The sequence below is a fragment of the Lupinus angustifolius genome, chromosome LG06 (genome assembly GCF_001865875.1).
Source record: "Lupinus angustifolius cultivar Tanjil chromosome LG06, LupAngTanjil_v1.0, whole genome shotgun sequence".
In the NCBI taxonomy this organism is placed as follows: domain Eukaryota; kingdom Viridiplantae; phylum Streptophyta; class Magnoliopsida; order Fabales; family Fabaceae; genus Lupinus; species Lupinus angustifolius.
The window spans coordinates 810,890-824,058 of record NC_032014.1 but is presented as its reverse complement, the minus strand read 5'-3'; the positions used below and the strand labels follow the sequence as shown (position 1 = coordinate 824,058).

At 33.8% G+C, this 13,169-nt stretch overlaps 2 long non-coding RNA genes and 1 pseudogene across 2 annotated transcripts; all 3 read left to right on the top strand.

Moving 5' to 3' along the window:
- On the top strand, positions 209-2,710 carry LOC109348633 (annotated as a pseudogene).
- On the top strand, positions 6,145-7,652 carry LOC109348635. Its single transcript, XR_002107766.1, has 3 exons — positions 6,145-6,286; positions 6,436-6,635; positions 7,567-7,652. It is a non-coding gene; the product is annotated as an uncharacterized LOC109348635 (long non-coding RNA).
- LOC109348634 lies at positions 8,233-10,709 on the top strand. The gene is made up of 5 exons (XR_002107765.1): positions 8,233-8,320; positions 8,842-8,983; positions 9,111-9,175; positions 9,274-9,320; positions 9,457-10,709. It is a non-coding gene; the product is annotated as an uncharacterized LOC109348634 (long non-coding RNA).

Below are 13,169 nucleotides of genomic sequence, written 5' to 3'. Positions count from 1 at the left end.
TTACTCAAAACCTACACTATTAAATGTTTGTTCCCAATTAAACATATTTTTCAACTATTTATTTTTTGCTGGCAAATGTGTTCAATGGGCTCATGGTTTGCCCAATTATTTCGAGACAGTGACAATAAAAAATTGGGTTTGCCCAATTGATAATTGGAATTCCCCTATCACTTTAGAAATGTTTTTGTGTGGCAGTACTTTTTTCTTCGGGATAGCAGAACACAAAATAAAACAAAGAACAAAATAGACAGATAAAAAATCAGTGAAGAGAATAGAGAAATGAGGTTGGGCAGCGTGGTGGTGTACGGTGTTACTCTCCCTCTGAGCCGCAGCAGATCCTCCCTCCACTTCTCTCGTTCTCATCATGCTATTGTTAATACCAATCTCATTCAAGACCACGTTTCTTTCGTGAAGCATGTAGCTACAACTCAACCTCCTCAAAATCTCTCACACCTCTTAACTGTTTTAAAAACAAGAGGTACACTCGCTTTTTATTCACACCATTTTTCACTTTCATTGAATCTCTATTACTTTAACACGTGACTTATCCCAAAATGGTGTTATGAATTTTCATTACTCTTTGTAACAGGTGAATCTATAATCTCTCCGGGTTCTAAACAAGGATTAATACCCCTTGCGATACCGCTCTCAAAAAACACATCGGGTATGGTTTTGAGATTGAATTTGCATGCATATATGGATAGTATATATATTAAGTACTTGAGTGTTGTGAAATCTTCAAGTTCAATATTATATAAGTAAATATTATTTTCTTCATAGGTACTGTAACTGCATTGCTGCGATGGCCAACGGCTCCACCCGAGTAAGACTCGAATCCTTTTGGGGTCGTTAATTTAGGGGCCATTTGTTTTTTATTAAAATTAAGTGCATTTCAAAATGTGATTTTGGTAAAGGTGGTTTATGTAAAATAAGAAATTACTTGTTAGGAATTTCTTGGGTAGTATAATAAACTCAATGTGATACTTTTAAGTCACGAAGCTCTCCTACCTAATATGATAGTCTTTTGGTTGGTCTCTCATGGTGTCCTTCAGTCCTGACATTATTAGAATGTGAAAAGTAATTTTTTAATTATAAAGCCGAAAGAAACAGGCTCTTGTTTAGTTTTGATGATCTCGTGATTGTGAACACATGTAGCATGGAAATGCCTGTGGTGGAAGTCAACAAACATGGAGTATGGCTTTTAGCTAAGAGTGTAAGTGGAGCATGGTTAGTCTTTTGACAGCATCAGTGTGTTTATTATTAATTAATTGCAGTGTAGATTAATGGACGCTTAAATCATGCCTTAATTAAGGTGTTATTGTGCCGACTTTATTTTTCTATATATAGGTAGACCAATTTATACACAGAATATTGGTTGAAGAAGATGCAAAGAACAGTCAGAGAGAAATGAAGAACTATTCCATGCTTCTGCAGATGCAGGGGTGAAACTATACAGGAAGGGTGATTTTGCTGAGTCTAAAATTTCAAACCTAGATGTCTATCTTTTGAAAAAGGTATCAATGGATTTTTAAGCTTTGTTTTTTAACTTTCATGATACACCATTGCAAGAATCTAATTTGCTTCCAGGTTGGTATATTTCCAGATATCATAGAGCGCAAAGTGAAGCGGCATTTTGAGGAAGGGGATCATGTAATGTGCTCTTACTATCTTGCATTTATTTAGTTTCTCAAGCAGATGCCATTAAACACTTGATTTACATGTTAATCATGTCTATGTCTGGAAGGTTTCAGCTTTAATAACAGGGGAATTTTATACAAAGAAGGAGCATTTTCCTGGATTTGCACGACCTTTTGTGTTCAATGCTGAGGTTTTGTTGAGGTTGGTAGTAGCATTTTTGGCTTTGTTCTTGAGGTTGTTTAAAATGGAAAACTGTCACAGAATGTTTTCATAATCTAAGGAACTTTTTTCTTTGTAAATATTTTTGTACAGGGTTGGGCGTAATGTAGAAGCTAAAGATGCTGCCAGGGGAGCTTTGAAATCACCATGGTGGACTCTGGGCTGTGAGTATGAGGTATGAAGTCTTTATCAGTTTGGTTTTCTGGTTTAAACATAAGTTCAAAATGGATCTCTTTTCTTTGGTTCCCCTCTCCTTTGGTATTTCTTGTGCCATTGTTTGTTTTTGTCTAGGATGTTGCTAATATCGCACAATGGGACGATGAACAAATTGAGTATATTAAAGAGAGGGTGACTGAGGAAGGAAGGCAGGATGATCTTAAAAAGGGAAAGGCCCCTGCACAGGTATATATATATATAGTATCAACTATTCATTGATATAATTTGAACAGCATGGCAAGGGTGCATTCAACCTAATATTTCTGGTTTTCATTTTCAAACATTGTAGGTTGCACTAGATGAAGCTGCTTTCTTGTTGGATTTGGCTTCTATAGAAGGGACTTGGGATGAGTATGTGGAACGGATTGCCAAATGTTATGAGGAAGCAGGACTTGATGATGTCGCAAAATTCATACTTTATAGAGATTAACATACGTGACAAATTTGCTTCCACCTACTACAGGCTGCAGTGGCTCTCCATTTTGGTATTGCTAGAACTTTGTATGAAGTTTTTGAAGTGCACTTAGAGGGAAATTATACAATTCATACTACAGTCTTGGACATGTTTTGTTGAGTTCTGTCAATCATTTTCCATGCTTCACATGTAAGAATAATATTTTGTTACTCTTACTTCACATTACTCAGGCTTGTTTTTTCCCAAAGAAAATATTTGCCAACATATGAATACTGAATATCATTCAGATCCTATCCATGGCTTAATTATTCAAATATCCATAGTTTTACGTGTAATTGCAGGTTCACCAAAAAACTATTCAGCAAAATGCCATACATTATATGATGTCTGCAGTTTGACCAAACAAACTATTCAGCAACATGTCATACTAATATTTGATACACTCCATCTGTCAGACATTGATATTATAATTTACCCATTGTGTTACAACAAGCCATACAGAAATGAAGCTTAATCTCCTCCATACATGATTGTTATTAACATTATCCAGTGTATGTACCTTCTGTCAATACAAAAATTGTACATATATGCCTAGTTGTTATACCTGAAAAAAGCATACTCAACACCAAGATTGTATAAGCTCACAAAACCTGGAGTCCTTGCTTATTAAATGGGCTTCTTAATGCTGAACACCCAGGTGAGCATATATGCCATAACAACAATGGTGTATGCATTTCAAAGCATGAATCTTCAGTTCATAGTAAACTTGGTAATGAAAATAATCAGTAGAAGAACCAACCTCTTTCTTCATTTCATGCAAAAAATTAGATCTAATAGCATAATAACTAGGACCTTTATAACCAAGACTAATTGCAGCAATTGTATCTATCGTAGGTTGATAGTAAACATAATTTGAACAGTTGAACGGGATGTAAGAATCATAAAAGAATCGAGCAACTGCCAAATCAGCCTTATGAATAGCATCCTTACATGAAAAGCCCATTCTGATTTAAGGTTGAGTTTTTGTCGTAGTTCATGAAGCAAAGCTCAAAGTGTTTGTCTTATCCTTGGCTTTAGTTGGTATTGGCAGATTCACATTTCCTTCATCTTCTTCCCTTCGAATTTGATTAGTTCCTCGTTTTCTACTACCACTAACTTGAATCAAGTGTTCCTTTAATTGATGTTGAACTTCAAAATCTGAAATCATAACCATTTACCAAATTAACATAAACAATAGGCTATGACATTTTTAACTTAAGCACTCTGAATTATATATTTCTTTATAGCATGCAAGCAATTAAATAATTCACATGTACTGCCACTCTAAATCATTATATGTTTGTTTGCACAAATAATTGAAAATTGAAACCTCTTAATTATATATTTCTTTATCATACTGTTATATTAGTCAAATAAAATATAAGATGGTTCAAAGTTTTAGTCTAAAAAGTTAATTGAACACCTAAACTAATGTTCCTGTAACCTAAACTAAGAAGTTTATCATGTACTACCACTTAGAATTAATATCTAAATAGCTTTAGTCTAAAATATAAGATGGTTCACATGTACTGCCACCTAAACTAATGTTCCTGCAACGTCAACCACCTAAACTAATGGTTTAAAGTTTTAGTCTAAAAAAGAAAAACAGCAACATGAACCTAAACAATGAAGGAAGAACATGAACCTAAATAGCAACGTGAACCTAGAGTAATGTCCATGCTTCCTTTTAAAAGTGAGATGCAGAAGGTGAACCTAAACTTTGAAGGAAGAAGGTGAAAAACTTGCAGATGATGAAAGAAGAAGACAACAAAGTCAGAAGGTGAAGGAAGAAGACAAAAACGTGAAGGATGAAGATGATGACGGTGAAGAAGAAGACAGTGACGTGAAGAAGAAGACAGTGACGTGAAGAAGATGACGAAGGTGTAGGATGAAGACGACAATGGTGAAGAAGAAGACTGTGACGGTCAAGGATGGCGGCTAGTAGCGGCTAAGTTTGAATCTATTTTGTTTACTGTTGCAAGGTCGTGTAGTGTGTAGGGCCTAGTTTCTAATTTTTATTTTATTTCATCCAGCCAGCCTATTTAACCAACCGGGTTATTCCGGTTTTACCTGGTCTAACTCGGTTGGACCGGTTTTTCCACGAGCCAAAACGGCTTGGATTGGCATCCCGGTTTTAATGGTGTACGGGGTCGTCTATGCAGGCGAGTAACGGTTGGACCGGTCGGACTGTCCGGTCCAGTCCCAATAACAATGGTACAATCATCTTTGATTGGTCGAAAAAAATTATTTAAGTTAAAAATGTAATTATTAAATAATTTTCTGATCAATCATGTGTCCTAGCACAAACAAGTGAGACAGTAGATGTGGACCCAAAAAAATTAAAAGTGTTACTTTCTTTGCTCAATTGATATATCCTCTTACAATAAGTATCATCTTAAGATATTATTTGATATATCTTCTTACAACATATTGAACATGAAATGTATCTAAAAGTGATATTTTTTTTGTTTCCAACATGTATCCTCACACTTGAGGCAATCCTGTCCGAGCCGGATTCTTGCTTAAGGGGAATCAAACATGTACCACTTGAACCAATGTTCGTTAGTAAAGTGTTACTTTCTTTGTTCATTAATAATTGATTTGATAATTTGTATATTAATTATTTTGAAAGATGTTTCATTACTCTTTTGGTTTTTAAGGGTTGAGAATAGAAGCTCAAAATTAGCTTTATATATTAATTTTTAACATTGAATCTTTAATAAAAAATAAATATGAGAGAGCAGTATTTCTACACCAGCAAAATTTTTTATTTTCACAAATTTTACATATTAAAGAAAATATTTTATTAATAAATTTACTAGTCAATTGTGACTCTCTTCAAATATTCATATTATGATTAGGACTAAAATTACTTAAATTTTATAATTAATTAATTTTATAAAAAATATTAAAGATGTATTTCACATCGATTAAAAAATTTAATTTTATAAAAAATATTAGGATGTATTTCACATCGATTAAAAAAATTAATTTAAAGCTACAAACTCAAAGATCAAAAGTTTATTACTATTGATATGAACATACTTAAAAAAAATTGGTTACTAACTATTAGTAAATTTAGAGAGGTTTATAACTCCTAATGTAGAGCTCATTGAGAGTTTCTCAAATACTAATTATTAATTTGACTCAATGCTATAAGTTTTCCAAATACTAATTATTAATATTTTATTTTCAAAACTCAATGCTCTAATTAAAATTTTAAATTATGCATAACTATTTTAATTTTATTAAAATACTTTTTATAAATATATATTATTACTAAGTTGATTATTAAAAATGTGTAAATTCTAATAAAAAATAACGTTTAATAAAAGTGTCACAAGGACTACAAAAAAAAAAAAACAACATAAAACATATATTAAAAGAGGAATAACTTTAAAGAAGATTCTATTGTTTTTACGGTTAGAATTTTATTTTTTATTAATAAAACCCATTAAGCAGATTTGATTTGATTTGATTAGATTAGATTTGATTTATAGTGTATAGGTTGGTGCATAATTTGCTATATAATAACAACTTCATTCAATGTTCTCTTCATCAAACATCAGAATTATGAGAGAGACAGAGCTCGAGAGAGAGAACATGCGAGAGAAAGAACAATGCGCGAGAGAGCGAGAGAAAGAACAATGCGCGAGAGAGCGAGAGAATTTGAATCACATTCTTTTTCTTCTAATTTCTCTCGATTGTCAATCTCCTCCGAGAAACCCTAAAATCCTGATGCACTCTGTGTTGGTAATAGTATGTTTCTTGAAACTATCCCACGTTGCTTAAACTAATACATGCACCATGAAATAGAGAATGAAAGTTGCATTTCCAACCTTTTCTCTCTCAATTTTCATTATTCAGCATGAATTCCTAAAATTCTTGACACAATTTCTCTGTATCAGATAATGAAACGCAAGTAGATGAAGAGCTACATTTTAAAGAGTTCGTGATAGTTACTATAACTGATCATTGCTCTGACTTGACGATGATACAGTTGATAGATTCATTTAGAAGTTTTCTGAGCTTTCCTGAGATCTTCAAATTAAGCACTTCGGATACCTATAGAGCCTAATACGGTTTAAATCTCTTATTACTTATCGGGGTATTGAATGTAGAATTCTTGGTTTCTTTAATTGCTGATATAGTTTGTGTTAATCAACATGAGAAAATCTATAATCTTGGCACTATAATCTTGTAAAAACAGCACTGATCATGGAATTCTTGGTTTAAATCTCTTATTACTTATCTGGGTATTGTGTGTAGAATTCTTGGTTTCTTTAATTGCTGATCTTGTTTTTTGTTTTATAATTTTCCACTTCAACCACTGAGTTAATCAAGATGAGAAAATCTATAGAGCAACTGTGGTGGACCTTCAACATAGTTGTCAACTTGGCACTATAATCTTCTAAAAACAGTATTGATCATGGAATTTTACAAACTGTCAAACATGGATTTTCTTGAATTTCAGCTGATAATGAAATGCAAGAAAGAGATAAGTTTTCAATCATTCATATCTTCCTGACTCTATTAGTGCCACACCTTTTCCCCCCTCTTTATTACTGTTTCTGTTGATTTTTTACAACGAATCAATAAACACACAAAATGTTTTAACCAAGAAACACACAAATAGTATAACCAAGAAACACACAAATAGTATAATCAAGAAAGATTGATTTATTTTTTGAGTGCTCTTTCCCACTCTTTATAATTGGTACACATAATGAAAAGGGATTAGTATGTTTGACCATTGTTGCCTAAAATCTGGAACATGGATGAGTTACACCCTAATTGGTTGATAGTCCCAAATGATTTTGTAACATGAATTCTTTATTCAGTATGAACTCTCTTTTTTCATAATATGAAAATGGATGATATGCTTTTAAGATCTCATTTAAGGATCTTGATGAATCTAAATTTAAGTGGCTATAAAAGTTTAAGGATCTTGATGAATCTAAGTCTAAGAGTGTGGCTTTTAGCTAATGAACCCTTAATCATGCCTTAATTAAGTGATGTCTGTATTTTTCTATATATAGGTAGACCAATTTATACACAGAATATTGGTTGAAGAAGATGCAAAGAACAGTCAAGAGAGAAATGAAGAACTATTCCATGCTTCTGCAGATGCAGGGGTGAAACTATACAGGAAGGGTGATTTTGCTGAGTCTAAAATTTCAAACCTAGATGTCTATCTTTTGAAAAAGGTATCAATGGATTTTTAAGCTTTGTTTTTTAACTTTCATGATACACCATTGCAAGAATCTAATTTGCTTCCAGGTTTGTATATTTCCAGATATCATAGAGCGCAAAGTGCAGCGGCATTTTGAGGAAGGGGATCATGTAATGTGCTCTTACTATCTTGCATTTATTTAGTTTCTCAAGCAGATGCCATTAAACAGTTGATTTACATGTTAATCATGTCTATGTCTGAAAGGTTTCAGCTTTAATAACAGGGGAATTTTATACAAAGAAGGAGCATTTTCCTGGATTTGCACGACCTTTTGTGTTCAATGCTGAGGTTTTGTTGAGGTTGGTAGTAGCATATTTGGCTTCCTTCTTGAGGTTGTTTAAAATGGAAAACTGTCACAAAATGTTTTCATAATCTAAGGCTTTTTTCTTTCTAAATATTTTTGTACAGGGTTGGGCATAATGTAGAAGCTAAAGACGCTGCCAGGGGAGCTTTGAAATCACCATGGTGGACTCTGGAAGAGAGGCTAGTATGTTTGACTCTTGTTGCCTACAACCTGGAATATGGATGAGTTAGATTGGTTGATGGTCCTGAATGATAATGTAACATGAATTCTTTATTCTCAATGCCACGCCTAGCTTTCTTTCTCTCAATTTTCAATCTTCTGCATGAATTCCTAAAATTCTTGAGCCAAATTCTTAGTATATGATAATAATGGGATTTTCTTGATCTTGAGCTGATAATGAAATGCGAGAGAGATGAAATTAGATTTATTCATGGCCAAAACCCTTCATCGGTGCCACACCTTTCTTTCTTTTCTCTAATTTTTAATAGTTGAGTTCTTTTGTTTTGTTGTTGCTGTTGATTTTTGGAACAGATGAAGAAACACACAAATAGTATAATAAAAAAAGATTGATAAATAATTTGATTTATTTTTTGAGTGCCCATTCCGACCCTTTATTATTGGTAACCACAATGAAAAGAAGCTAGTATGTTTGACTCTTTTTGCCTACAATCTGGAATATGGATGAGTTAATTGGTTGATGCTCCTAAATGATATTTTACATACTACTCTTACATATAAGCTTTTCCAGAGTGTTTGATGAACTAATTTTTCCTTCAGTGCTGTAAAAGACGGCTTAAAGTATCAGTAATCGGAGTACCTAAAACCATAGACAATGATATTCTATTGATGGACAAAACTTTTGGCTTTGATACTGCGGTTGAAGAAGCACAAAGAGGCAATAAATTCTTCTTATATTGAGGTAAATTATTTAATATGTTGTATCTACTGACTAGATCCAGTCATGCTTTTTACTTGGTAGATGTTAAAATTTTTGCTTCTCTTCCCTAATATCATGGAATTGGGATTGTGAAATTGATGGCCCGTAGCAGCGGATTCATAGCAATGCATGCTGCCTTAGCTTGTGGACAGTGACGTATGTCTAATTCCTGAGGTAAATATGTTGATTTATACTAAATTTTTCTGTTTCAAAGATTCCTTTCAATTTCCACTGACCTCATGGAGTTTTAAGTCATCTCAAATACCTTATAGAAACAACGGGATAGGCTGTAGTATGCGTGGCAGAGGGAGCTGGACAGGTACTTCATATTTTCTAGTCATTTTCACATATAATAAATCAACAACACTTGCTTTAATAAATTTGTACTCTTATGCTCATGGCTTGGCAGACAAACACTAAAACAAGTATTACTGAAATATATGCTCTTGATGCAGGATTTATTTCAAAAGAATAATGCTATATTAGGAGACATTGGTGTATATATTCAACAAGAGGTTAGCCATAACTTGTTTATGATGCCTAAAATAATCCAAATGGATTGATACTGGATGGAAAATGGGTAAATGTTGTTGGGTATTTATTTTTTAATAAGTTAAATGTCAAATCAAATAGGAAGGTAGAAATATAAGTTGTGGCTAGAACTAATGTGAAAGAAAGGGACACCTGTGGAATAGCTCGTCTATTATTTCTCCATAGACTTGACTAATAGATGTTTAAAATTATCAGTCTATGGCTATCATTTGTGTACCGACTATTATGTCAGTTTTACTTGTTGTCTTCGTCTTACTATCAAAACTGGAAGTTTTCTTGTAAACATTCATATTGAATTTGAATCACTTCGAAGTGAGTCTGAAAAAGGAAGGGGGTTGCAGTTGCCCATGAAACACTGGCACAATGCAGTAGTTTAATATCTATCCAGGTTCCTATAGCTATATATATGTCGAGAGTGTTAATGCTATGCATTTAATAATTTTAGTGATAAGATGATGGCAAGTTGGTATCTAGAAATTATTTCAAAGCCAGTTATTTTGCTCTTCCAAGCATAATTTTCTTTTGGCATAAAAGTATAGTTCTAGCTGCTATGTCGTGCAAAGATGATCCAATTGTGTGGGAGGTTGTGCTAAGCTCATGCCGTATTCATGCGAACTTGAGCTTAGCAAAAAGAGCAGCTGAGGAACTCTTCAGATTGGTCCCGCAAAATTCTATCTCTTATGTGCTTCTTGCCAACATGTATTTTTCTATGGGGAGATGGGATGAAGCAAAGGTTGTTAGGGATTTAATGAGTGATAATCAGATCCCTAAGAACCCTGGTTATAGCTGTTGGGTGAGCGCAATAATGATATGCAGATCAACCATTCTGGAAAATAAACAAGAAGTTGCACTGGTTGGTGTTTGATAAACTCCATCTCTGAAATCAAATCATCTCTTCGGAGATCAACCATCCTATAATATGGCTGCTGAGTGCTGAATGTACTGGTATAATTGTTACTTGTAATTGTGCACTCATTTCAGTTTGTTGTACGTCTACATTGGTGAGATTGCTGTAAGTCCATGGGTATACATGTTCTATGCTTTTATGGTTGTCCAAAGACTGCTTTGATGTATGATAGGCAGGTAACATTCTACTGATATACTATGATGCTCAAGAACTCGCTGGAGAAGTCGCCAAGATGATGACTTTGTTTGAAATCACCATGGTGGACTCTGGGCTGTGAGTATGAGGTATGAAGTCTTTATCAGTTTGGTTTTCTGGTGTAAACATAAGTTTGAAATTGATCTCTTTTCTTTTGTTCCCCTCTCCTCTGGTATTTTTTTGTGCCATTGTTTGTTTTTGTCTAGGATGTTGCTAATATCGCACTATGGGACGATGAACAAATTGAGTATATTAAAGAGAGGGTGACTGAGGAAGGAAGGCAGGAAGATCTTAAAAAAGGGAAGGCCCCTGCACAGGTATATATATATATATATAGTATTAACTATTCATTGATATAATTTGAACAGCATGGCAAGGGTGCATTCAACCTAATATTTCTGGTTTTCATTTTCAAATAATTGCAGGTTAACATACTTGACAAATTTGCTTCCACCTACTACAGGCTGCAGCGGCTCTCCATTTTGGTATAGCTAGAACTTCGTATGAAGTTTTTTGAAGTGCAGTTAGAGGTAAATTATACAATTCATACTACAGTCTTGGACATATTTTGTTGAGTTCTGTCAACCATCTTCCATGCTTCACATGTAAGAATAATATTTTGTTACTCTTACTTCACATTTCTCAGGCTTGTTTTTTCCCAAAGAAAATATTTGCCAAGATATGAATACTGAATATCATTCAGATCCTATCGATGGCTTAATTATTCAAATGTCCATAGCTTTATTGCCTGAGCCTGGCAAGCATCCCCGGTGAAAGATTAAACAGCATTGACTCTCAGGTCTATTTTGCTTGAAACATGATATAAAAATATGGATGATTTTAAAAATATGAGACAAATTCTAAGACGATAATTTGTTCGCCTCCACTTTACACCCCCTCCCCACACCAGTTCATATTCCTTTGGGACAACATAGGGAAACAATGTATTAGGATAATCTTAAAGTGTATTGAGCCAAATATTCCAAAAGCTTAAGGTAGTAGGTAAAGGCACATGAATAACTTCAATATATCTCTAATCCACCCCCTTAGTACTTACGCATCAAACCCTCAATACCATGTCAGGAACCAAATCATCTAAAATCTTAAACAGTTAGTTGAAGGGACATATATGACTATCATATCTCTGACATCATGTCTGAAGGCTCTGTATATTAAGCTAAGTTGTCGCATAAGTACCCATAAATAATACCATCACATTTTATAATTTTATGCTGATATTTATTGTGAACAAGTCACTGAACACTTATGTTACATTTTTGCTAGGGAACCTTAAAAAATCGGAGACAGGTAGCAGTGAAGACCCTTTCAGCTGGGTCAAGGCAGTGAGTTTGTAAATTTTTGACTGAAATTAATACTATATCACATGTTAAGCAGCCAAACCTTGTTGAATTGAAAGGTTGCTGGGTTGAAGGACCAAGTTGTGTATTAGTCTATGAATATGTGGAAAATAACAGCCTTGATCGTGCATTACTTGGGACTAAGGCTTCATGGATTACTCAAGGAGGAAAACCAAGAGCTTCTCTCTCTATTATCAAAACAGAGACACACCCTTCTGTATTCCCATACCAATGTGACTCCTCTTGCTGATGTTCCTCATCAGTTCGATGCTGTGATGTGGATTTCTTAATATTCCTATAAATTTAAAGCTTCTAAATTTTTCAACTGTGCCAGATAATTGACGTTGTGATTTGTTTCTTTTATTTGGTTTGCATGAATTGGTAATATCTGTTACAAAAACAGGTTTTGGTGGAGCCTTTTGGTTGGAGTTGATTGGTGTGGTGCATACAGAGTGTTGCTGAGGATAGTACTGGTAAGGTAGTTTTTGGTATCAAGTCCTCTTCATATTTCTGTTTTCATCAAGTATATGCTAGAGAAAGAGATAAAGGAAATATAATTTTCTGTTTCATATTTGCATTCTGCTCGAAAGTTCTGCATAATATGCTGTATATTAACAACTGATGTATTCTTTTCTTGTTTCACTTTTGCTGAACAACATTATTGCAGTTTTGGTTGCGGATTTCCATTCACGTCCTAGCTCTCAGCACAAGCAACTGTAGAATCCTGTATGTTACTGTTCAACTATTACCTTTTCTGTTAATTATTGGCTTTCATAGGTCATTCCTGATTTGTTCAACTTCTTCACTGTTAACTGTGATGAGAGTGCATTGTTTCATATTAAGTTGTTGGTGGAATGTTTCATGGCTATAACATTGGAATCTTGGATCCATAAGCAAATGTTTTCTATTAACCATTTTATATGGTATCTTCAATTTTGTGTGTATATTAGATTCTACTTGCTGAATAATTTGTGGATGATAAAAACTTAATTTGGTATTGTGACTGTATTTGAGGTCAGTTCAATACCACAAACTGGCATGATTTTGAATTGTTTGATTATATTGATACGGGTTTCAGTGTGAATCTGATTTTTAAAAAAATCTGCTAAAGTCCACTTCTCAACCAAATTTGCACCATTCTTTTATTGCATCTTTC